Raw genomic sequence first — 22,090 nt, forward strand, 5'->3', positions numbered from 1 at the left:
CTTTGGCCCCGGGTGTAATCCTGGAGACCCAGGATCGAGTCCCACATCGGGCTCCCTGCATGGAGCCTGCTTCTCCCTCTGCCTGTGTTTCTGCCTCTCTCTCTGTGTCTCTCATGAATAAAAAAATAAAAAATTCTTTAAAAATAAAATAAAGTCCAAAGAGAGATGAGGCTTCAAGACTCAGTCCCACCAGAAGGTTCCCTCCGTATATTTATCACCCACCCTTTGGCTGGTAGGAAGTCTCTATTACTGTGATGCTGACGCAGAACTCCGCGCTTTCTCCGTGTGTTAGTCCCGGCCCTGCCGGGGGGGCGGCGCTGCTGAGCCCCTCGAGGCCCGGGGCCTTGCCTCCCGGGGAGCTTCATCAGGAGGGATGAGGGCACAGCCCTGCGATACCTTACAGGCCTCAACCTCCTGCCCCAGCACTGGGGCCGCACCTGTGATCGTGGCCGCTTTACGGCATGACCACCCGGGACGGTGAAGGGAGACCCCACGGGGAGGGCAGGGCGCCAGCAGGCGGACCACTGCCAGGGCACACGCCCGCTGGCACCTCTCCGAGGAACCCAGAGGCTGCTGTCAGGACAGGGCCACCTGGCCTGTGTCTGGAGCTCTTCTAAGCAATGATCTCACTCTGCATTTTCCGCCCCGTGGGTTGTGACCCACTACTGGGTTACGAAATCAGTTTAGTGGGTCACGGCCAGCAATTTTCTTTAAAAAGTAAATAGAACAAAAAAAAAAAAAAAAAAGTAAATAGAACAGAAGATATCCTAGTGCATCGCGCACAACGAGGGGGTTATCTTTATAAAACTTTTGCTTCGGTTTTATTTATCTGTGTGCGGCGTGTGGGGCGGTTGGGACAGGAGGTAGATTTCTCACAGGGCCAGGTGGTCAAGGAAGCGTGGGACGCGGTAACCTAAGAGCACGCACGCACCCTGCGGCTCATCTCCCCGCCCGTCTCTGCCGCCGCCCACCTCTGATGAGAAGGCCACGGGACCCTGTCCAAGGTCCTCAGGGGGCGTCACCTGGAAGCCTCCTTGGAGGGAGCGGGGCTGGCTGCGGCCCGAGCGGGGCAGGGAGGGCGCAGCAAGGCTGGAAGGCAAGACGTGGGCGACGACGGGGTCAAGGAGGCCGGGGACCTGCGGGCCGGAGCTGCAGACGCCGCCTTCCTGGGGGGCAGGCTAGGGGCTGAGGTTAGAGCTGCGGGGGAGGAAAGCTGGTCTGCCTCCAAGCACCCCTTGCAAAGTTACCTGTGACCCTGGGCGGGGGGGTCAGGCCTGGTGCCCCCCTCTCTCAGGGATAGTGCCTACTTTTCTCTTGCCAACTTAAATTTAACTTTCAGTTAACTATTAAAATGAAAAATTCAGTTCCTCAGTTATAGTAGCCACATCCTGGACCCCCGACAGCCACATGCGGCTAGTGGCCCGCCTGCGGTGCGGCGCAGAACGTTCCCACCAAAGCAGCAGCGTCTCCTGGACAGACACATTCTGGTTTTCTTTTAAAGATTTTATTTATTTATTCACGAGAGACCCAGAGAGAGGCAGAGACACAGGCAGAGGGAGAAGCAGGCTCCATGCAGGGAGCCCGATGCAGGACTCGATCCCGGGACCCCAGGATCACACCCCAGGCCGAGGCAGGTGCTGAACCGCTGAGCCCCCCGGGCTGCCCTGGACAGACACATTCTAGAACGAGCAAATGCTCCGCTCATTCTAGGCGCCTTCCCCCAGGAACCCAACAGCTTCTGTTACGTCTGTTAAACCTGCAGGTCTAAGTGTCTCTGGGAGACGCAGTGGAATGACTTAAATTCTTACCAAAGGGCAACGGGGGGATATGAATAGGATGAAGAAAGCCAGAGTCTAAGAAGCCATCGACGGGAGGCCGCGCATGTGACAACACGGAGGACGGAGGGACGTCAGACGATAGGACGCGGCCCTGGCCACGGGAGCTGCCTGGGGGTCCTGAGAGTGAGGATAAGCTCCTCTACCGGGGGATGTGAAAAACCTTGAGGACCGTGAGGAAGTGACCCACAGTCATTACTCATCTTCAAGTGAGTCCGTTCCCAGCAGCCATCAGCAAGGGGCTCGACCCCAGGAGTAAGCGCTTCTCCCCTTGTAGGAAGGGAGCAGGAAAGTGGGCGCAGGCCTTCCCGGGGGACGCCCGTCCTTGGCCCTCCTCCGCTCCCTGCACTTGCTTTACGACTAGATCCAGGCCTCAGCTCCTTCACGCCAATGACTCCCCGAGAAACAGCACCCGCGTGGGCCTAGGGACTCCAGTGCTAACTGGTCATCGCTCCCAGGAGCCTCCCGCAGCAGGCCCAGGAGAACCCGAGCTGTCTGCAGCCCCCTGGCCCCTCCTGTGTTCTGGTTTCTGGCTCATCCCATCCTCCACTTGCTCACTCCATCATCCAGGTCAGCCGCCGTGAGTCACCCCAGACTCCTCCCCCTCCTTCCTGCTCCCCACCCAAGGCCGCCACGTCCGGGCCGGGCCACCTCTCCACTCTGCCACGACTCTGCCCAGCTCAGACCCTCTCCAGCCCTCACCTTCACAGGGCCCGGCCACCAGCCTTCCTGCTTCCAGTCACGGCCACCCCCAGCCCAGTGGTTCTTAACCACAGATGAGCAACAGGTCACTTGGAGAGGCATTTAAAATCGAGACTCTGACTCAGTAGGTCTGGCCAGGTGGAGCACGTGTATTTTGCAAAAGTGCCCCAGGTGGCTGTGATGCGTGTCCTTCATTAAGAACCACTGCCTCCTCCCCCTCCTCCTCCTCCTTCTTAATAACAACAAAAACAACAATTAACATTTTTCTGTGCGCTCACATGTCCTGCCTCATGTAATCTTCATGACAACCTTGAGAGGTAGGAGCTATCATCTACTCCCATTTTACAGTTGTTGAAACTGAGGCACAGAAGTCCCATGGCTAGTGACGGGAGGACCAGAACACGACCCGCCACTCCTTGCCACTCTGCTCTCTACACCACTGCTCCCTCCTGAACACCCTCCAAAGACCGTTCCAGAAAAAGCTGGAAGGGGCACCTGCGTGGTTCAGTCAGTGAAACATCTGACTCTTGATTTCGACTCGAGTCATGATCTCAGGGTCGAGCAATGGAGCCGGGTGCTGGGTTCCACCATGCTGAGCCAGGAGTCTGCTTGAGACTCTCTCTCCCTCTGCCCCTGCCCCCTCCTCATTGACATGCACGGGAGCTCTCTCTCAAAAATATATAAATCTTAAAAAAAAAAAAAAAAAGATACGAACTTACACACTCATGATTTTCCTCTCTATCCAATCTCCCACCGCAGCTTCTTAACACCATACGAAATATCTTGATCAGGAGGGTGGCAATAGAGTAGACACATTATAAAAATTCACTAAGAAGTATGCTTAGGACTTCTAACTTCACTGTATGTTCATTACTCCTCAGTAAAAAAAAAAAAAAAAAAAAAAAAAAAAAATCCTGAAAAAAAGTCACTTAGGAAAGAAAAAGAAAGCAAGAAAGAAGAAAAAAGAAAAGAAAGAACCAAGCAAATGTGAAATAGGTAAAAACATGCATGCACAGAAGAAACTAGAAAGAAGCGATCACAGTGTTGGAGATTATGAAGAATTCTTCCTGGAATAACACATTTAAAAACAGATTAGGAGAAGATCCGCAGAGCTCATCCACAGGGAAATCCTTAGAGGAGACCAGGCTTGGAGAGGGCACGGCCTGGAGGCAGGGTGGCCTGCAAGATGGACAGGAAAACACCGGCGCGGGCTGGCTGGGCCACAGTGGGGAGCATAGGGCTACGCATTCTAGAGACACGGGAGCTCTGAGGGTCCACAGGACTGTCTTTGGGTCAGAGACTGTGGAATGGCCCAAGTGGAGGTCCGCGGTAGTGAGGGGCTTCTTCCTTGAAGAGGCCATGTGATTTCTACACCACGAAGAAAGCCCAGCCCCATGAAGTCTGGGTCCTGGTATGTTTGGTGCTTATGAATGCAAAGGACTCCACTGGGATCACCCATGTTTCCGGCTCCACTATGCAGTCCAAGGGAGAGGACGTGGCACCTTGATTTTGAAGTCGACCTTAAAAGACCGAAGAAAACTCGGAGAAAGAGTCCGACGACTATACCTCACACTAGCACCCATTAAGATACATTTAGAGAAAATGTGATCAAAACAGAAGGAACTGGTGTACAAACAGACAATTCCCTGGAAAAGACCAGAGAGGCCTAGGGCAGACCCAGAGCAGACCCAGGCATACGGGGAAAAGTCCTGCAAGACGGAGTCAGCATGTCAGACCTTGAGGCTAAGGACAGGTATCTTAATCATTAGTTAGTAGGAAAAAAGAATTTAATCCTTAACTCTTACAATTCACCAAAATATGACAAATTCCACCTAGATTAAGAATTAAATGTAAATTTCTTTAAAAAAAGAAACCATTTGGGATCCCTGGGTGGCTCAGCAGTTTAGTGCTGCCTTTGGCCCCGGGAGTGATCCTGGAGACCCAGGATCGAGTCCCACGTCGGGGTCCCCGCATGGAGCCTGCTTCTCCCTCTGCCTGTATCTCTGCCTCTCTCTCTCTATGTGTCTCTCATGAATAAATAAATAAATAAAAACATAAAAAAAAGAACCCATTTAAGTATTGAGAATTTGTATAAATATATAATTTAGCAGCAGAGAAAACCTTTCTAGCTCTTCCCCTAAGCGGCCTAAGGTGAAAACCTCTGAAAATGGCTCACTATTCACTTGACCCAGAAAACCCTACAAAATCAAGAAATAAATAGGTTCAAATCTTCATGTCCACTTTAAGAACACGCGTGAAGCTGCCCGGGCCATCAAGGACACGCGTATCTGAAACGCCACCAAGTATCTGGAAGATGTCACTTTGCAGCAGCAGTGTGTGCCGTTCCGTCGCTACAGTGTTGAGTTGGGAGGTGGCCCCAGGCCAAGCAGTGGGCTGGGCACAGGGTGGGTGGCCCGAGAAGAGTGGTGAATTTTTACTGCACGTGCTTAAAAATGCGGATCGTAATGTGGAACTTAAGGGTTTAGGTGTAGATTCTCTGGTCACTGAGCACATCCAGGTGAACAAAGGCCCCAGGATGCGGCGTAGAACTCATAGGGCTCATGGTCCGATTAGCCCAAACACGAGCTCTCCCTGCCACGTCGAGACGATCCTTACTGAAAAGGAGCTGATTGCTCCTACACCAGGCTGCACAGTAGAAAAAGATATTCCAGAAGAAACCGAAGAAACGGAAACGTATGGCCCAGGAGTGGATTCTGCGTAGAGTAAGTGGAACATAACAAAACAAAACCCTTGTAAGCCTGACACAAAGGCAGAGACATGCTTAGCCTAGAGATCCAAATACCAAGGAGTCTTCTGCCCCAGGAACCTCCATCAGCAACCCCACGGAGAACTGTGACCATCCCTGCCCGTCCCCCACCCCAGCTCTCACGCATTCCAGATTCTGGCTCACTCTCCACCTGCTCCGTCTGCCGCCCAGGTCAGTACCCCTGAACCACCCAGCTCCTCCCACGCCTTCCTCCTTCCTCACCTGGAAGCTTACCACTTCTTGGCCACCTCTCCATCCTGCATCAATCTGCCGGCTTGATCCTCTCCTCCTGACTGGAGGCCTCCTCCCGCCACCGTTACCAGCTCGAGGACTGCCCATGGGCCTCTCGGCTCCTCGTCACCGCCACTCTGGCCCAGTGGTTTAGAAAGCCTATAAAGACCACCTTGGTTGCGTGCACGTTTTACCTTTGTGAATGCTTAATTTTTTTTTTTAATTTATTTATGGTAGTCACAGAGAGAGAGAGAGAGAGAGAGAGAGAGGCAGAGACACAGGCAGAGGGAGAAGCAGGCTCCATGCACTGGGAGCCCCATGTGGGATTCAATCCCGGGTCTCCAGGATTGTGCCGTGGGCCAAAGGCAGGCGCCAAACCGCTGCGCCACCCAGGGATCCCCTTTGTGAATGCTTAAATAGCGAACAAACCTAAATGGCAAATGACAATCTAGGATAAAATATTTGTTATAGGGGATCCCTGGGTGGCTCAGCAGTTTGGCGCCTGCCTTTGGCCCCGGGCGTGATCCTGGAGACCCTGGATTGAGCCCTGCATTGGGCTCCCTGCATGGAGCCTGCTTCTCCCTCTGCCTGGGTCTCTACCTCTCTCTCTCTCTCTTTCTCTCTATCATGAATGAATAAATTAAATAAATAAATAAATAAATAATAAATATTTGTTATATAAAAAAGACAAAGACTTAACAGCTTGAATATGTATCAAGTTCTCTTTTAAAGCAAAAGGACAAAGAAAGAATAAGCCACACTAAATAATAAAATACTGCACAAACGAAATGGAAAAAAGAACATACCAAATAGAAAACTAAATAAAGCACATAATCAATTCTTCAAAAGGGAATTACCAATAACTAATTGGCCTGTAAAAAAATAATCCAAGTAATAAAAAAATAATTTAAAAAAAAAGCAGAACGGGCAGCCCTGGTAGCTCAGCGGTTTGGCACCACCTTCCACCCAGGGCGTGATCCTGGGTCCCCGGATCGAGTTCCACGTTCGGCTCCCTGCAGGGAGCCTGCTTCTCCCTCTGCCTGTGTCTCTGCCTCTCTCTGTGTGTGTCTCTCATGAATAAATAAATAAAAGTCTATAAATAAATAAATAAATAAATAAATAAATGCAAAATATAATAGCAACAATGAAATACTAGTTTTGCTTATCAAATTTGCAATTTTTAAAAAAGCAATATCTAATATTGGGAAAGATATAGTCAAAGAGATGTTCTCTTTGATGGCGGTCAAGAGTCTAAGCTGGTATATCCTTTCTGGAAGGTGATTGGGGAATATGAAAATTGTTCAAAGTGTGCATATTTTTTGATCTAAGAATTCTACTTCAAGACTATATCCTAAGGATACAAACAAGGATGTCCAGAAAGAATCATATATAAGCCCTAACTGTTAGTAACCGAAGGGGACACTAAGGGATTAGTTAAGTCATGGTAGGTACACGGTGAAATACTACAGGCCCAGGGGAAGTTTATTTATTGTCAAGGACCATCGTGTACAACGTATTGCTAAGTATGAAAAGCAAGTCACAGCACAGCACGTATGATCGGAACCCACCTACGTCGTGGAGCGTGTGCGCACATGCATTACATACACGCAGGAAAAAGGTCTTCGGGCATGTAACCAAAATAGCAATAGTACCTACCTCTGACTAGTATTATCAGTGTGGTTTCTTACTTTCTTGTTTGTTCTTTGTGCTCCCCATTTTAAGAGAGACACGGCGGGGGGATCCCTGAGTGGCTCAGCGGTTTCGCGCCTGCCTTTGGCCCAGGGCATGACCCCGGAGTCCCGGAATCGAGTCCCGCATTGGTCTCCCTGCATGGAGCCTGCTTCTCCCTCTGCCTGGGTCTCTACCTCTCTCTCTCTCTCTCTCTCTCTATGTCTATCATGAATAAATAAATAAATAAAAACTTAAAAAAAAAAAGAGAGAGACACGGCGGTGTGATACACCACCACCACCACCACCACCACCGCCCCCCCCCCCCCCGGCCGTCTGCCCGCTGGCGCATCCCTGCCCGGGGTCCTCGTTCGACTCAGCATCTCCGTCCCTTACAGGTAACACGTGTGGGGTTTCTTCCGCCGCTGCTTAACTTTTCAAACGTAACTTGTCTCCTTAATTCTCTAGACCGCGGTAGGCCTGTGTCCTACAGTGCCTAGGACACAGCAGATTCTTCGTAAACGGCCCAAGACAGGACCTATCACCTCTGCTCCCCAGGTGTGGCACCGAGCTCGGCTCCGGGCAGGCCCGAGGCTGCGTGTTGTGGGCCACCTGTCCATCCTGTCCCACTGAAGATGCTTTCTGTGCTGCTCATTACTGCTGAGTGATGGGGCTGTTTGTTTAAAGCCCAGGTTACTGCCCCCACACCCAGAGGCAAAGCCAATCCGTGGCATCCTGTAATTAAGGAACCAATAGGTGTTTCCTCTAGTGCGAAGCTGGCTTTGATCCAACAGGTCCCTTCCCACCTCTTCCGCCACCCGCACCCCATTTACAACTTCCCACCCTGGCTGTGGGAGGCCTCCTTCGGAAAAGCACCCCCTCATCACAACTGTGGGTCTGCTCAGAGGAGTCCTGCGCCCCTGGTTCCCACGCCTGACTCCCCGCTGCTCCTTGGGCTCCCGAGGGACCAAGCGCGCTGTCGTTCTCGAATGTAGGCAAACCTGCTGCCACGGCCTACGGGCCAAGAGACTGAAGGAGCCCTGGGAGACAGGCGGCCGTAGGCAGGACTCCGGGCGTTATGCAGATTCACCAAGTCAACTGTCGGGTGGCCCGTAAACTCTCCAACCAGGACTCACTTTGGTTAAATCGCCTGGAGAAAAACAATACAAAAGGCGTCAGAAATGGGAGAGTTAGAATCCGGGAGAAAAGCACAAGGGGTTGCTTGGGCCCCTCCCTGTGTAAATACAAGCAACCCCTGGTGCTCCCGAGGCTGCAGGAGGCGGGACGGGGAGGGGTCCTACTGTGCCTCCCGGGGCGCGAGAGGGGCCGGGGGAGCCTGGGCCTGGGCGCCTTTCGGGCCCTCGCCTCGGCCTCCTCATCGGCAAAGTGGGGTAACCGGGGATCCTGCCTCCGACTTCCAGGGAGGATTTAGTGAGTTAACGGATATAAAGCACTTAGAATAGCTGCAGGCTACAAGCCAGCAAGACACAAGCGTCTGCCACTGTTCACAGAAGGAGTCACGCGGTGACACTCGTATGCTGGCACCGGTGCCCTTCTGTGGCTGAGGGTTTCTCGGCCTCGACACTCCCACAGGCTGGGCTAGGGAACTCTGGTGAGCACCGCGGGACGTCTAGCAGCATCCCCGGCCTCTCCCTACCCCCTATTTGCCAGTAGTATTCCCTTAACCCTCCCACATGCCCATTTTGTGACAACCAAAAAAATCCCAAACATTGCTAACCGTCCCCTGCTAGTGGGGTTGGGGCAAACTGGCCCCTTTCAGAGCCACAGACAGAGTCCTATAAAAGCCAGTGTCATGGGGCACCCAGCTGCCTCAGTCAGTAGAGCACAGACTCTTCTGTTTGGGGGCGAGGGGCGCAGAGAGAGAATCCTAAGCAGGGTCCAAGCCCAACACAGACGGAGTCCGTTGTGGGCCTCAGACTGGTGACCCTGAGATCATGACGTGAGCCCAAATTAAGAGTCGGACACTCAACCTACTGAGCCACCCAGGGACCCCTAGAGCACCTGACTCTTGATCTCGGGGTCATGAATCCAAGCCCCACATTAGGGGTAGAGGTGGCTTAAAAAAAAACAAAGCAGTGTTAGGGAGAAGCTATGCCACACTCTGAGCAGGCCTGGACGTCCCACAAGAAGGCCCCGTGTGGCTCGATGTGGGAGCTGCAGGCGGGGAGCTGAACAGGCCAGTTCTGCGTCCCCAGGTGGCTGCCGTTTTCTCTCCCTGAAGGTGCAATGGGACACTGGGGCCGCTCTCGTTGGGAGGGACCTCACCCCTGAGGAACTAAGAGGCCACAGAGGAAAGGCAGGGCAGGAGCTGACTTCTCCGGCAGCTTGGGTCTGTGGCCTTAATTAGAGAGAGGCCTGCAGACCCCAGAGGGGAGGAAGCCAGACAGGATTCAGACCTAAAGTCTTAGCCCCCCCCCGGAGAAAATGCCCTCACCCCCTAAGGCCTGAGGGCACAGGAGCCTCCGCAGCCCCTTTGTTCTCAGAAAACACACTCCTCTTTCCATAAAAGAGGACCATTTAAAGCTTAACATGCACTTGACTTGACCCAGGAGTCACTAGGAATGTATCCGACAGCTGTGTTAGCACAGGTGCCTGTGGCTGCAGGCTTGGGACCTCACTGCCTGGTTCAAATCCCAGACCTACCACCTACCGGGTATGTGAGTATAGAAAAGTTACTCATCTCCGTGTGACCTAATCCCATCGTCCATGAGGCAGGGGCGATAACAAGGCCTATGTCGCTGGACTGTTCCAAGGGCTGTGTGACTTACTGCATGCGAAGAAGAATGTCTGTGGTCAACAAATGTTAGCCATCGTGATGTTCGTTGTGCCCTTAGCTGGTAATAGAGCTAAAAACTTGGAAATTTATGCCAATCAACTGGTTACTGGTGCCCAGCATGTGGCACATCTATTCTAGAGAGTACTGGGCATCATTAAAAGAAATGAAGTTGACACAGATCTACTTAAATAACGGAACTCAATAAGATCAAATTGCTAAATAAAGAACCGAACACGTTGCAGGTAACAAGTATATATAATTCGGGATTATTTGTATGTAAAAGGAACTCTACAGAAATAGATACATGTCTTTATCTGCAGAGAAAACCAAGCTTTAGTTCCCAGAAGTCCCCTGGATGTTTACGGTCAGCTTCCACCGTGCCAACAGGAAGCTTGCTCCGGGTATGTCTGAGATCTCCGGAACAGAGCAGGTCTGCGAAGCCGGCGGGGCCCACGTCTAAGAGCCCCTCTGCCACCCACGGGCAGCCAGGGGTCTCGCAGCCGGCTCCCTGTGCCCCCAGCTGGTCCCACCCTGCGGCCACCGCTCCCCGGGCTCCTCCTCCTGCTGCCCGGGGGTCTGCTGTAGGCGAGGTGGGACTTTCCCCGGTCTCTCCTGCCCCTAGCCGGTCGGGGCTCGGGAGCCCTGCAGAGGGCTGGGGGCCTCATGACGCCGCCTGAAATCCTTCCGTCTCCTTCAGCCTGTGCGAGAGATTCCTTTTCTTCAATGAGCGATTCCACAAACCCTCCCGTTCTCCAAGTGCGTAAGCTTTTGGCACACAAAGCCCAGAGACACCAGAAACTTGATTCCGTTTTCTAATCTGGGGAGCTAGTCCGGGAGCAAGTGAGCTCCAAGACTGTGAGAGTGGGAAAGGGGAAAATCGAAGGGGAAGAAAGAGAGCAACTGCTCAAATACTACGCCAGCCGCACATGGGCGGAAATGCGGAGGACAGAGTCTGAACATTCCCACCGAGGAACTAACAGTGACTACAAGCAGGGAGAGCCTTCGAGAAGGAGAGGGCTAGCAGGAGAGATTGACCTTTTCGTGTTTTTTTTTTAAGATTTATTTATTTATTTATTTATTTATTATTTATTTATTTATTATAGACACAGAGACAGAGAGAGGCAGAGACACAGGAGGAGGGAGAAGCAGGCTCCATGCCGGGAGCCCGACATGGGACTCGACACCGGGATTCCAGGGTCTTGCCCTGGGCCAAAGGCAGGCGCTAAACCGCTGAGCCACCTGGGCATCCCCTTTAAAAAATATTTTACGTATGGGCTGCCTGGGTGGCCCAGCGGGTTAGTGCCGCCTTCAGCCCAGGGTGTGATCCTGGAGTCCCGGGATCGAGTCCCGCGTCAGGCTCCCTGCGTGGAGCCTGCTTCTCCCTCAGCCTGTGTCTCTGCCTCTGTGTGTCTCTCATGAATAAATAAAATCTTAAAACAATATATATATATAATGTATATATTTTAAAGATTTATATTTTACATATTTATAAATATAAATATATATTAATATATAATATTTATATATTTATATATAATATATAATACATATTAAAGGTTTCATTTATTTATAAGTAAATAAATATATTTTTTTTTACTTATTTGAGAGAATGAGTGAGTGAGAGAGAGAGAGAGGAGCACGGGCAGGTGCAGAGGGAGAAGCAGGCTCCCCACTGAGCAGGGAGCCGGACGCGGGGCTTGAACCGGGACCGGGGTCAGGACTGAGCCAAAGGCAGACCCCTGACTTTGAGCCCCCCCGCCCCCCCGCCCCTACCTCATGTACTTCTAAGCGGCCTGTTTCACGGCCGCAGCTCTCCTCAGTACTGCTTGTGCAACCCTCTGTGTTAAACAGGAAGTACACACGCATCTCCCCGCAGGCTGGAGCCGGAGCCCACCGGTGGGCACAGCCCGGGGGTGCAGTTGCCGAAGGCTGGAGACCTGCCAGGAAGGGGCCTTCCCAAGCAGGAGCAAGCGCAGTGAGCCGCCCGGCCCAGACTCTGCTCAGCGGAGCCGGAGGACTGGGGAGCCGAGGTGGCAGCTGCGACGTGGGCCGAAGCCCAAGGCTCTGCAAGGCGGTGCCGGCGGCCCAGCCCGAGGCTCCCAGCAGGCGGGCGGGCCGGCGCCGGGTGCGGCGGGGCAAAGGGCGCCGGGAGCGGAGGGCGAGGCTACCGTCACCACCAGCACCGGAGCCAGGCAGCCTGGGGACGCCCAGCAGGCCCACAGGGGCGTGGGAGCTAGGCAAGGTCCGGAATTCCACACCGGCAGGTCGGAGCAAGAGCCGGGCACGGGCGAGCTCTCGTGACGTGTCGCGTGCACGGGGCCCACGTGTGCGCACAGGCGGGGAGCACGAGGAGGGCAGGGAGCCGCGAGGCCTACGCGGGAGGGGTCAGGGCCGGCGCCTGACTCAAGGGACCTGGTGATTCAGCGGGCACGAGCGCACGGGGAGCCGCACGTGCCAGGGCCTGCAGCTGGGAGGGGGCCGGCCAGTCCGGGGGAACCGACTCTGCTTCGGCCCAGGGCGTGACCCCGGGGACCCGGGATCGAGTCCCACGCTTCTCCCTCTGCCTGGGTCTCTGCCCCTCTCTCTCTCTGGGTCTCTGATGAATAAATAAATAAAATCTTTAAAAAAAAGAAAGCAAGCCCCTGGGACTCAGACTCCGTTCAGGGGAGCGGTCCCTGCGGCCACACAGGCTGCTCAGCAAGGGACCCGGCTTGATCCCGCGGCAGTGGCAGACGAGGCCTCTCCACTAGCACGTTCCCACCGCTCCTGCCCCCCCCCCCCCCCCCCCCGGGTGTGGAGTCCCACAGTGCGCTTCCTCCAGGAAGTGCCCCCCGACCCCCTCGGGGACTCAGCCCGGGGGGCTCCCATGGGCTCCCAAGCACCCTCTCTCCTTCCCATCCCGCAGCCTGGATTGCCTGCGCGGGAACTTTCCCTGCCCCCCCCACCCCCACCCCCCAGCGCTGGAGGCCAGGGCCTAGGTCCATCGTCCATCGTGCTCCCGATCCCCAGCACCCCACACCGCACCGCCAGGACAAGCTGTCAGTATGTATTTAACAGGAAACAACAACAACAACAACAAGGCCGTGAGAAGCTAATCTTGCTTTTCCCGCCAGGGCTGCGGATTACAAATGGGGAAGGGGAGCCGGGGGACCAGGGAGAAGGCGCTTGCAATGGTTTGGTTAAGGAGTGACGAGGGCCCGAGCGGAGGCAGTGGTGGCTAGACCGGAGAACAGAAAGAGACGGGGAAAGTACTTGGGAGGCAGCACTGATAGGCTTGAGTGATTACCTGAGGGACGTAGGGGATCAGATAAGGAAGGAGGGCTCCTGGGCTTGCGGCTTAGGCACTGGGTAGAGGACAGATTAACCAAGACTGGCTATTCTGGAAGACGAGGCAACGTGTTGGGGAAGATGAGGAAATCAGCTTAGACACGTTGACTTTGACATGCCTGGAGGGCAGACAGGTGGACAGGTCCCAAGGGCAGCTGCAATCGTAGCACTGGAGCCCAGGACAGACATCTGGACGGAAGACAGCGATTCGGGAGCTGTCAGCCTACGGGTGATGGTTAAAGATCACGGAGGAGATAAAATAACACAGGGAGCAAGGGAGGACGGAAGCAACAAGGAGGACCCCACCTGCAGGAGGTAGGTTGAGGGGGAGATGGAGGGGAAAGGAGACATGAGAGGGAGGAGAGAGCAGTACCACGGGGGAGAAATGGCTTCAAGGACCCGTAAACAGGTGTGACTGTGTGTAGAAACTCAGAGCTGGCCCCATCCGGGCTCCCCTTAGCCGCTGAGCAAACTGAGGCCGAGGGATACCGAGATGTTCAAAGTCACAAGCTATTATTGCTCATGATCACACACATCCATCAGTGGCTCTCAAAAAACTGGGGGTCCTGAAGACCCTTCCGGTGAGACCCAACAGGTAATCATCATTTTTATTATAATACCAAGACTTTTTTTTTTAATTTTGTTTATTTATTCCTGAGAGACACAGAGAGAGAGAGGCAGAGACCCAGGCAGAGGGAGAAGCAGGCTCCATGCGGGAAGCCCGACGCGGGACTCGATCCCAGGACCCGGGGGTCACGACCCAAGCCGAAGACAGACGCTCAACCACTGAGCCACCCGGGTGCCCAATACCAAGACTGTGCAGTTCTCATTTAGTTGACATTTGAACCGATAATACAAAAGCAATAGTGGGCAAAAACTACTGGGCACTTAACACGAATCGATGAAGTCATATTCTTCACCCCAGGCACTTTGGTTTAACAAGAAGGCTAGCTTCATGTAAGAATGTCCATGATTAAAAAAAAAATAAAAAAAGGAATGTCCATGATAGACCAATAATTACCGATTTTTTAACATGACCCTTGGGGCACCTGGCTGGCCTAGTGGGTGGAGCCTGCGACTACTGATCTCAAGGCTGCAAGTTTCAGCCCCACACAGGGTGTCGAGTTACTTAAAAATAAAATCTTAAAAAAAAAATGACCCTTGAGTACATCTCGTTAATAGTCTGCATAAAGCACTTCTGCTACCTACGAAAGTACTAGATAAATGTATGTGCTTGTTTGCACTGACAAGTAAACCACCTGTTTTTCATGTAACATTTTTTTTCATGTAACATTTTTATTAAAAAACATGATTGACTAAAAAAAAAAAAAAAGGAAAGAACGACTGACAAAGACATTATTTGGCAGTCATTTTCTCAAAAATGAGTGAAGTGAGCTTGTCATATCAAAGAAAACTGAGAGTGGGCAGCCGGGGAGGCTCAGCAATCTAGCCGCCTTTGGCCCAGGGCGTGATCCTGGGATCCCGGAATCGAGTCCCACGTCGGGTTCCTTGCGTGGAGCCCGCTTATCCCTCTGCCTCTGCTCTGCCTCTCTCTCTGTATCTTTCATGATTAAATAAATAAAATCTTTAAAAAAAAAAAAAAAAAAAGAAAAGAAAACTGATAGTATTTTTGGCCAGTGATAAAATTTGATCTGGCAAATGAAAATTAGAATTTTAGAAAACTTGCCTCCACTCCGTGAGCTTCACAGCTTCCCGGTACTTAAAGACTTTGCAGATGACATCAGTGGTAATGTTAAGGAATGTAATATCGTGGATTGGAATGTGTCTACACTGGGAAGATCTGAGCAAATCACTCAGCCATTATTTTCCAAAGGACCAGTGAATGCATGATGGCACAAAATCAGGCATGAACTAAAGACCCATTCCAAGTGCAAGACAGATCAGGGCACCTGGGGGCTCAGCAGTGGAGCATCTGCCTTTGGCCCAGGGCGTGACCCCAGGGTCCCAGGATCGAGTCCCACGTCGGGCTCCCTGCATGGAGCCTGCTTCTCCCTCTGCCTGTGTCTCTGCCTCTCTCTCCGGGTCTCTCATGAATAAATAAGTATAATCATAGGGGAAAAAAAGCAGATATGAGAATCCAATTGTCTCCTTTTAAGCCAGTCATTAAAGACATTTGTAAAACTGTAAAATGACTGAACTTATTTTAGATCATATATTTTTTAAATTTTTAAAAAAGATTTTATTTATTTGACAGCGCACAAGCAGAGAGAGAATGGCAGAGGGAGAGGGAGAGGGAGAAGCAGATTCCCTGATGAGTAAGGAGCACATGCCGGCCTCGATTCCTGGACCCCGGGATCATGACCCGAGCTAAGGTAGATGCTTAAACATCTGAGCCACCCGGTGGCTCAAAAAACTGGGGGTCCTGAAGACCCTTCCAGTGAGACCCAATAGGTAATGAACATTTTTATTATAATATCAAGATTTTTTTTTTAAGATTTTATTTATTTATTCCTGAGAGACAGAGAAGCAGAGACACAGGCAGAGGGAGAAGCAGGCTCCCTGCAGGGAGCCCGATGCAGAACTCGATCCCAGGACCCTGGGGTCACGACTCAAGCCGAAGGCAGCCGCTCAACCACTGAGCCACCCGAGTGCCCAATACCAAGACTGCTAAATATTTTTATAAAAAGTATGTTAACATGTAAAGCATTTATTACTGTTATTTTTACATAATTAATAAGTACTTTTAAATACTTTTTCTAATATTCGTTTCCGTATTTGTATTATAGTAAATATCTACAGCTACGGCCCACATACAGCTGTATGAAATCCTCAATAATTTTTAAAGACTGTAAAAGGGTCCTGAGACCAAAACATCTGGGAATACAGACCACCCCTTCCTGCTTCCTGGTTCTTGGAGCTTATTCCTAGCATGTCCAACCCTCCCATTCACTTCTCTGCAAAATACGGACTTACAAAACATAATCAAAAACAGAACCTAGCCGAAGAGATGAGACAGCAGGCACAGTGAGCTAAACAGAGAGTAAGACCCTTTCCTTCCCTTCAAAATACTGTTCCTTTAAGGGCCACGGCCTGGTGAGGCCTGGTGAGCAATCCCGACCGCCCAGGCCCAGGTGGGCGTAGGCTGGGCTCCTCCACAACCCCTCCCACTACCACCTGTGGGAGAGGAAAGACGGGCACAGGGCTCAGGGGAAGGTCAGGTGTCATCTTCTTCACGTTCAGTATCCGACTTGTTACAACAGCCAGTGAAGCATGTAGGGCAGGTGGGGCCATTCGGTATTAGTCACTATTTACAGGGGAGGAACCAGAAGTCTTGCCTGACACCAACCGGCACGTCAGAGATGGAGGGGGCAGTGGGCAGGAGCACTGGGTGTGGAGGGGCTCCCAGCGGGTCCCCTCCAGGGGACACTAGCTCTAAGATGCCTCTCTGCCCACTCAAGTCTAGAGGTCCATCATTAAAGATGCTTTATTTTACTTGCAAGTAAGATTTTTCTCTTCTGTTTATAAGCCACATATATTTCTAAGATTTTATTTATTTATTCCTGAGAGACACAGAGAGAGGCAGAGACACAGGCAGAGGGAGAAGCAGGCTCCACGCAGGGAGACTGACGTGGGACTCGATCCCGGGTCTCCAGGATCATACCCTGAACCAGAGGCAGACGCTCAACTGCTGAGCCACCCAGGTGTCCCCATATTTCCTCTTTTTGTCCTCTGTTTATTCTTTTGGGTAACTGGTCTTTTTGTAATAGTTTGTAAAAAAAAAAAAGTAACCCTTTATATTACTTTTCAATTACAAAACTGATTTTAAAATGATTAAGAAGTGGGGCACCTGGGTGGCTCAGTCAGTTAAGCACCTCTTGATTTCAGCTCAGGTCATCTCAGGTTCATGAGATCAAGCCCTGTGCTGGGCTCTGCACTTAGTGGGGTCTGCTTGAGATTCTCTCTCCCCCTCTCCCTTGCCCCTTCTCCACCACATGCTCCCCCTAAGATAAATGAACCTTTTAAAAAATGATTAAGAAGTAAAAAGGTACTAAAATAAAAACAGACATAAAACAAAAGCTGGTTCTTACACGGGGACACCTGGTGGCTCAGTGGTTGAGCACCTGCCTTCAGCCCAGGGCGTGACACTGGAGATCCGGATGGAGTCCCACGTCGGGCTCCCTGCGTGGAGCCTGCTTCTCCCTCAGTCTGTGTCTCTGCCTCTCTCTGTGTCTCTCATGAATAAATAAATAAAATCTTAAAAAAAAAAAAGCTGGTCCTTACAAAGCAGAACTTTAACAAAGCTAATCATGAAAAAAGCAGGAAACATTAAACATGCAATATTGGGAATGGAAAAGAGAAAAAGTAGAGATATGAAAACAAGATTATGAAAATTTTATGCTAATAATTTTTAAATTTTGAGAAAATTCATTTTTTTTTATTTTATTTATTTGAAAGAATGAGAGCACACAGGAGTGGAGGGAGGGGCTGGGGATTCAATCCTAGGACCCTAGGATCACGACGTGAGCCCAAAGTAGGCGCTTAACCGACTGAGCCACACTGGGGCCCTTTGAGAAAAATTTTAAATTACCAAATTACTTGACTAGAGGAAAAAAGTAATAGTTTTAGTAAAATGTGTATAGCAGTAGTAGAAGTAATATTCTGGGGTCTCCTCTTAAATGCAAACTGCCCAGGGAAGTAAGTGCTAGTGAGTTCCTTCCTCAGTTGCCTTTTGTTTTGTTTTGTTTTTAAAGATGTTATTTATTTATTCATGAGAGACTCCGGGAGAGGCAGAGACAGGGGCCCAGGGAGACGCAGGCTCCCTGCGGGGAGCCCGACGCGGGACTCGATCCCGGGACCCGGGGTCACGCCCTGGGCCAGGGCAGCCGCTCCACCACCGAGCCCCCCGGGCGTCCCCTTGGTTGCCTTTGCGACAGCAGCTGGGTCTTTGGGACGGGGCTGGACGAAGAGTGCTGGGAGCGGAGAAGGTGCTAGCACCGCCCCTGCCTGGCAGCCCAGCTTGGCCGGAGGCCGGCTCGCCAGGCTGCCCGGGCTGCCACAACGTCCCTGCTTGCCTCCACGCGCCGTGGCGCCCTCTCAGTCCCCAGCCCGGCGGGGTGGGCCGGGGATGCTCCTGCTAACCCGGCTCCGCCCCACGGCAGCCACCGCCTCCCCTGCCGTCCCCTCCTCACGCCCCCTGCCCCCCATCTTCTGCCCGGGCCTGGAGTCCTACGGGGACACAGCACCTCTCCCCGCATCCAGCCTCTTCCCGAGCCCCTGGCGCGCAAGCCTCGGCCTGAGTCCGGAATGGGATAGAGCAGGGGTGCGAGGGAGGGCGCGGGCAGGGCGGAGGGACGGCCTGGCTCTGGGCCCCGGCGTCGGACTCAAGGCGAGAGACCTACGGTTTGTACCTCACGCTGCCTGCGGCCCAAACGAATGTCTAACACGCACAAGCACTGCTGTGTCTCTAATCTGGGAACTGGAGGAGTTCAAGCTAAGGCGGCTTATGTGTGTTCCTCCGTCTATACCAGCTTGTGAGCACTCGCATGATCTCCAGCAACAGACACTAGAAGCGCCACCACTACAGTGCGTGTGTGTGCGCGTGTGTGCACACGTGTTGGGGGTGGAAACCCACTGAACATTATAATAATGATAGAAAAGGTGATCTCCCTCAGGACGGGGATGACCGATGTGACCACGCTGCTGTGGTCAACTCGTGAGGTTGTCGGGGGAGGAGGAGGAAGGAGCCACAAAAGAAAGTGGAGTTTAAATGGAAAAGGTTTAAACTCCACTTGGTGGACCCCGCAATGATTTAGGCTTCGACTGACCCAGCCCTTCACAGCCACTAGGGCAGGTGCTTCAGGGGACTCCCAACCTTGGCCAAAGCCTCAGGAGTGGGATGGGATGGGAGGGGGAGGACAGACACTCACGGCGACCCACAACTTCCACGGCCCACCCGGGTCTGGAGCAGCCAGCCCGTCCAGGTAACAGAAAACTGATGCTGCAATGACACTGGCCACACCCACGGCTGGGACACTTGACTGGCATGTTCAAGCACATTCAGGACAGGATGGGTCGGCACGACTTGAAATCTGGGCCACACCAGATGTTTGGTGGTCCTTAGCAGAGTCGCCTCTGGAGGAGAATGTAGATAGGAATCCCCAACAGAGAACTGAAAACCTAAAGGGTTAAAAGCAGGGGTGCCCAAGGCCCGGGCACCTCCTAGTCCAGAGGGCATTATGACTTGAAAGGCCCTAAGGAAGGTCCCCCACACCCTCCACCTACCTAGTGAAATTATGCCTAAGATCCCGGACCAGAGCTCGCTTCCTTTCACTGTGCTTCCACCTGTCCTGGGGGACGCCAGGCCTCGGCTGCTCTCAGCTGCGGGCACTTCCACCCCAGCTCAGACGAAGACTCCGAGCAGTGCGACGGAGGTCACGATCGGGACACCACGTTCTGATACTGCCCTCAACGGTTCCACTGCTGGCCCAGACTCAGGTCTCTGTCCCTCACCCCACCAAACCTATCTGGGTTCAGTACCCGGGAACAGCAAGCTGCTCCTTCAAAATACCCACGGCTCCCTGCCCACGGGGAGCTGGCATGGGCTCTCGGGAGGCTCGGGGCTGGCGGCGGTTAACTGGACGCCTCCCTCTGCAGCTGCCTCCGTGTCCAGGACGGGGTGACGGGCTTGGGAGCTGACACGGGAGGAGGCCTGCTGTATTGTGGTGCCATCTGTCAGGCCCGAGAAGTCCCCCTCCCAAAAATATGCCCCCTATTCCAGGGGAGAAGTCCCCCTCCCAAAAATATCCCCCTATACACCTGGCACCTAAAATTTCACTGGAGGGCCCAAATGAGGAAAATGGAGTAAAAGTTACTCAACAGGTTCCCAGAAAAACACAAAGGTCTCTTCCCGGGGGGTGGGGGGTGGGGGTGGGGGGGTGAGAAGCCGCGGGAGAACAGGGAATGGCAGCCCTGGAATTCCCAGAGGAGGACGCAGCGAGGGCAACCCGGTGGGAAGAGGGCTGAAGAGGAGGAGGCTGCAGGGTCGGCAGCATCGGTAACAAAAGTGCGTTTTCACGGCAAATAGTTTTTTATCACATCAAAATCAATCCCCGTCCCCCTTAGTGGCTTTGCCCGGCAGAGGCAGGCACGCACGGGGACGGGCAGGCTCCGTCCCCGAGGCGGCCAAGGAAGCGCGGGCAGCCCCTGGGGCCCAGAACGGCGGGGAAAGAGCACAGTCAACTGCGGGCTGGCTTGCGGGTCACACGACAGGATCTCGCTGCTTCGAGTCACGTAATCCCTTCTCCCTCCTCCTGGGCTCTCCCTCTCCTCCTTTCCCCTCTCTGCTCTGTTTTGATTTGGTTAAAATAGATGCAAACTCTGGTCTTTTCTATTTTTAATACCTAGCCATTACATAATCCGCAACGTAATTGCTGACTTGAAAAACTATTGGCAAGAGCAGAAAATCCCCAGAGTTTTAAACAGGAAAAGGATTATTACAGCACAAAAGCCTCTGGCAGTTTTACTGACTGGTAAACCGTCTGCAATCGTCACTTGCCAGTGAAGTCACATGGGCCCTGGGAAACACTGTCCCCACCTCAGGGAAAACAGGCTGGGGGCAGGGACCGGAGCCTCAGCGGGCAGCAGGCTGCGGTGTGTCCCGCGGGGCTGGGGGTGTGGGGGGGATGCCCCGAGCTCCCGCTGGGCCCGACGCTGCAGGTCACCGGCCCTCCCCAGGCCACCTCTGAACTGCTTTTGTTCCTTGCTGGAGAGTGAAGTCCTCCGCATCTGAATCCCTCATCAGCTTCCCGGGCCCTGGGACGGCCTCCCACACACTCCGGGGCAAGCCTGGGTGAGGGTGCACTATCCCGGTCGATATATGATTTTATTAGGTCACAGGAGCAAGGAAGGCTGCTGTTCATCACGGAGACCCGACCCACCACTCTGCTCTCCACATAGGAGGCCAACCACCATGCTACTTAATTCTTCAGTAAAATGAGCCAGTGAAAATATAATGACTAAAGATTTGGTAAAGGGCTGAAGGGGAGCAGATTTTGCCATCCTAAAATATGTCTCTTTGGCATAAGGATTTTTCTGAGCTGAAAGCAATCAAAACGTAGCAAATTTAGGAAAAGCCCTTTACCGTCCCTCTCAACTATCTAAATTTACATTGGAAGGGGGCCTATACCAGGACACTATTACCAGAAATACCTTTTTACCTAAGATAGGTACCTGCACAAAAGGGCAACCTTTGTTTCCTAAACAGCTCTTGTGAATGGCCTTCCTTCCCTTTGTAACCCCAGACCCCCCCTTTCCTTAGCTCACGATGTTATATAAAACTGCAATTCTTTGCCCTTTGAGCTTCGTATTTTTATGGGGTTCCCATATATAGGAAATTTATTTTTCTCCTGCTAATTATTAGACCAGCCAAAGAACCTAGGAAAGAAGAAGGGAACATTTTCCCTCCCTCCAGATTTCACAACCAAATCAAAATTATCTCATTAAGAGGCACCTGGGGGACTCAGCGGTTTGGCACCTGCCTTTGGTACAGGGTGTGATCCTGGAGTCCTGGGATCAAGTCCCACATTGGGTTCCCTGCACGGAGCCTGCTTCTCCCTCTGCCTGTGTCTCTGCCTCTCTCTGTCTCTCATGAATAAATAAATAAAATCTTTTTTAAAAAAAATGAAATGTCCAGGGTGAAGCCAGCATACAGCATGGTTGGATCCAGGTACTCCAAAGATGCCACCTCACAGCTCAGCTTTCCCTTGTGGGGCTTCAGCATTCCCCCTGGGGTGGTAGGATGAC

At 52.4% G+C, this 22,090-nt stretch overlaps 1 long non-coding RNA gene across 16 annotated transcripts in view; it reads right to left on the reverse strand.

The window, feature by feature from the left end:
* Positions 1-3,583: 3,583 nt before the first annotated feature.
* LOC112934369 (uncharacterized) overlaps positions 3,584-22,090 on the reverse strand; it is a 68,360-nt gene continuing 49,853 nt past the window's right edge. For 15 of the 16 annotated variants that reach the window (XR_011999326.1, XR_011999325.1, XR_011999323.1 and 12 more), the window contains 2 exons: positions 17,377-17,542; positions 7,530-8,353 (listed from right to left, as the gene is read on the reverse strand). This is a non-coding gene — a long non-coding RNA (uncharacterized lncRNA). Of the gene's footprint in view, positions 5,252-5,526; positions 5,695-7,529; positions 8,354-17,376; positions 17,543-22,090 lie in introns of those variants that run through there. The other variant, XR_011999315.1, reaches the window with a different exon arrangement.

The sequence above is a fragment of the Vulpes vulpes genome, unplaced genomic scaffold (assembly GCF_048418805.1).
Source record: "Vulpes vulpes isolate BD-2025 unplaced genomic scaffold, VulVul3 u000000657, whole genome shotgun sequence".
Taxonomy (NCBI): Eukaryota; Metazoa; Chordata; class Mammalia; order Carnivora; family Canidae; genus Vulpes; species Vulpes vulpes.